We start from the raw sequence: 3,386 nt of genomic DNA on the forward strand, positions 1-3,386 counted from the left end.
CCAAGGTGATGGACGGCAGCAGGTAGTATGATTGTTCTTTCAGAGCCATCATCCAGGACAGCATATGTGTCCAGTGTTTTCTCCCCATTATGCAACCGCACGGGGACAACCTTTAGCATTACTCGCCCAGAATGGCTGACTTGGTCCAAGAAAACCATGTTAGAGGACGTATTCACGGTCAGGATGCTCTCAGCAGTAGCAACTTCATGTAGTATGTGCAGATGTTGTTCTCCACATGTTGCACAGGGCTTCTTCAGAGTGCAGTTTACAGGGGAATGTCCTCTCCCACATTTCCAACATCGTTTTTTCTCTTTTATCAAGGTAGCTCTGGCAGTACAGGTTAGCATGGCAAAGTCAGCACAGGCATTGAGGTAGTGCTCCTGGTTATTACAATAAGGACAGAAGGGCTTGAAACGGTCCCTCTTCTTCAGGTGTGGTACAGTGGCAGGGCTCGGAGAAGGATTAGCGGGCTTCGATCCCTGCTGAACCCCAAGCAGAATAGTAGCAGGTTTGACCCTCTGTTGTCTCCCTGCTTTCCGGTCCTTGTACTCAGTATGTGCTGGTACAGCTGGGAAGGGGCTTGTGATTTGGCGAGACACCTGCAATGTCTGGGCCTTCCTTTCCAGCCACTCCGCTAGATCAGGGAGAGTGTATGTACGATCACTGCCACTTTGGATAATTCCTCGATTAAAGCAATGTTCAGCAAATGCATCTCGATAGTTAGTGGGGAGTTTGGTGAGTAGGGTGTCCACATGAGACCCACACTTCAACTCTGACGATGAGGGGCCCTCCATGGTGCTGAGCATTCCCACCAGAGTTCCAACTGCGGTAGCAAAGTCCTCAAATGCTTGATAATCTCCAGCCCTGACTGGTGGGGAATTCAGAATGGCCTTCAGTTCCCCCTGCACTAGCTGCCTTGGCTGTCCGTACCTCTGTGTGAGCGCTTGCATGGCACTTGTGTATGGGGTCTGACTGTTGACATACCTCTTTGCCACTTGAAGTGCCGATGGGAATGTGAGATGGTCAAGCAGGATCTGATACTTATAGTCTTCACTTAAATGCTTGTGCGGACCAAGTAAGCTGTCTAGACCCTTTTTGAGCAAAAGAAAATCACTCTCTTTCCCTGAGCTGAATACAGTCAGTTTGGGTTTAGGAATGCCAAATGATGAAGCAATCGCCATCTCCATCATACTCGGCTGATGTGAACTATCTACTGGGTGAGGTGTTGGATAATAGTGCTGACCACGGGGTCTCCTGGGATGATGCACAGGTGGATATGGCAGTGGAGCAGACTGCCAGGCCCTGGGGAGTGCATCATACTGCTTTAATGAAGCTTCACAGAAGATATGCACTGATAATTGTGGCAGGTGCAGTATCGGTGACTATAAGCATGGTTGTAGTCTCATTAACGCACACGGAATCACACAAACTGCGATACAACTGCCATGCTCTGCTGCTGCTTTTCGTCCCTCACTTTCCCTCTGCGTGATGCGCACATGATCACTGGTGCGCTCATTTGGGTGCGCTTGGTTCTTGCCTCTAGACATCCTGAGGCCGAGTCAGCAGGGAATTTGCACAGCCGCCCCCAAATTCACTAAGGGAATTTGCAGAACACAAATGTCCCTGCTGGATAATATATATACATATATATATATACACCCCTTCAATTCTCTGGCATTTTTGGAAGAGTAATGAGTTTAGTCACGGGGCGAATGTATTTAACTCCTTTGATGTCAACCTCAGCTGTGCGTATCTTACCATCATCACTGGAGATTACTTTAGTTACCCGCCCAACTGGCCACAGGGCTCTTGGGAGCTGTGGGTCAATCACCATGACCACTCGATCTACTGTGAGATCTGGGGTACTGATACACCACTTGTGACGAAGCTGAAGGTTAGGTAGGTAATTGCGAGTAAACTGAACCCAGAAATGGTCGGCAAGCACTTGGCTATGTCTCCAGCGGCGGTGTCCCAGTAGGTCACTCTTGCTGTACACTGCTTGTGGTAGGGATGCATCTCTCCACCCCATAAGTAGAAGGTTAGGAGTAATGGGATCTGGGTCCGCAATGTCTGATGTTGCATAACCAAGGGGTTTCGAGTTAAGAATACCCTCCACTTCTACGAGCATAGTCATCAGCACTTCTTCTGGGACAGCTTGGTCTTTCAGGACAACACACAGGGAAGCTTTGACCGACTTGATTTCCCTCTCCCAGGTGCCTCCAAAATGTGGAGCAAGTGGTGGATTGAATTTGAAATCAATACTCTGCTCAGCGAGCTGTTGCTTCAAAACTGGTTCCATGGCAGCAAAATCTTCTCTGAGCTCCCTCTCTCCTCCTCTGAAGTTGGTGCCACGATCACAGAGAATCTCAAAGGGTTTTCCCCTCCTTGCCACAAAGCGCCGAAGAGCAAGCAAGAATGAACCTGTGTTCATGCTGCACAAAAGGTCTAGATGTACGCATCTGGTGGTCAGACATTTAAAGATAATACCCCACCTTTTCTCATGCCTCCGTCCTATTTTTATGGTGTAAGGACCAAAGCAGTCGACTCCAGTGGACCAGTATGGTGGTTTAGTGATGCGTAATCGTGCAGCTGGTAGGTCGGCCATCTGGGGAGTGACTGGTTTGCTGCGCCATTTACAACATTCCACACAGCTGCGTTGATGCCTCTTGATAATCTGTCGGCCGCGAAGTATCCAGTAGGTCCTCCTCATCTCTGCAAATATACGGTCAGGACCTGCATGTAACAGACGGTTATCATAGTCCTGCACTAACAGCGTTGTGACAGGGTGGTCTGGTGCAAGAACTATAGGATGGATGGTGTCCTCTTTCAGATTTTCAGCCCTCCGGAGCCGACCTCCAACTCTGATCAACCCTACAGTATGGTCTAATTCAGGTGAAAGCGACAGTAAGCGACTGTTAGGGCTGATAGGTTTACCTGACTGCAATGCAGCCAACTCTGCTGGGAAACTCTCACTTTGTGACCTTTTCAGTAGGGCAATTTCTGCCTCCCTTTGACTGGAGGCAGTCATGGGTAGAGCGGCCGCCCCGTGGAGGGCGTGATATGTGGCATGTACCAGCTCAGTCCAGGATTTGAACTGGGTCAGATCAGGTATCAGCGGGCTGCTTGTGGAAATGTTGCCACAGAAGGTGGTGTCACGGATCTCTTCCTCCTGCACCGAGCTCACTATGGGGTGCGTAGGCCAGCTAGCGTGAGGCTGATGGAGGAATGATGGGCCATCTGTCCAGCGGTTTGGCTTAATTAAATCCTTTAAGGATTTCCCACGTGTGATGTCATCAGCAGGGTTCTCTTCAGAGGGAACATATCTCCAGCTCTCAGCTCCAACAAGCTCTTGAATCTCTGCTATTCGGGTTCCCACAAACACTTTA

The sequence above is a fragment of the Pundamilia nyererei genome, unplaced genomic scaffold, assembly GCF_000239375.1.
Source record: "Pundamilia nyererei isolate P.nyererei 1_Seehausen unplaced genomic scaffold, PunNye1.0 scaffold00035, whole genome shotgun sequence".
In the NCBI taxonomy this organism is placed as follows: Eukaryota; Metazoa; Chordata; class Actinopteri; order Cichliformes; family Cichlidae; genus Pundamilia; species Pundamilia nyererei.